Source organism: Odontomachus brunneus, unplaced genomic scaffold (assembly GCF_010583005.1).
Source record: "Odontomachus brunneus isolate Ranch 3 - 2012 unplaced genomic scaffold, Obru_v1 Obru_scaffold_336, whole genome shotgun sequence".
Taxonomy (NCBI): Eukaryota; Metazoa; Arthropoda; class Insecta; order Hymenoptera; family Formicidae; genus Odontomachus; species Odontomachus brunneus.
Window position 1 is genome coordinate 153,390 of NW_022639786.1, and position 847 is coordinate 154,236.

Genomic DNA, 847 nt, shown 5'->3' on the forward strand with positions numbered 1-847 from the left:
AATAAGTAATTATCAATGATTCTTAGTATGATATTTCTATAAGGGTTATACAACGCGAGATACACATTACTAAAGCCATCTGTTGGAAAAATAATGGATTTCTTTTTACTACACTTTATATTATGAATCTTTATCATAAATATTGTGTGCTGTCTGGGTTTACATTTAATTTTTTAAGTAGAATCATATAGTTCCTATACCCTTATAGAAAAGTATTACTGGCTGTGATAAATTGGCCAGTAATAAATAGTAATTTTATTACTCGTACGAGTGATAAAATTATTGAACGACAGTAATTTTCGCTGGCCAAATTATCATTTATCAGTATTCAATTTCTATAAGGGTAACATAAATCAATTTCTTTAGTTATTTTGTGTATTGAGAAAAAATAATCAAAATATAAATATTTTTCGAAATATTTTACATTATATCCTGATATTTTTCAATACAAAATATGGGATATCTTCCCAGATAGCCAAACCTGTGCGAGCAGATTTTACGCAGAGTCTGTCAACAGTGTCTGTTGACAGAATGGCAACAGACTGCACACAGAAACTGTTTTAGCAGTCTCTGACGACAGATTGGTGACAGACTGCGCGCAGAGCCTGTCGACAGATTCTGACGACAGACTGACGGCAGATTGCGCGCAGATTCTGTTTCCTAGATAGGCTATTTAATTCTATTAAGGGCCATATGTACGTTATTAAATGGGGCAGTTTCACAGACACACTATGTAAAACTGCTGCAGAGAAATCAAGATAATTATATTGTGCAATAATTGTACACATGTACACAATAAAAAACAATGTTTATATTTTAAAATTGTATTACTCATTTTTTATAAAAA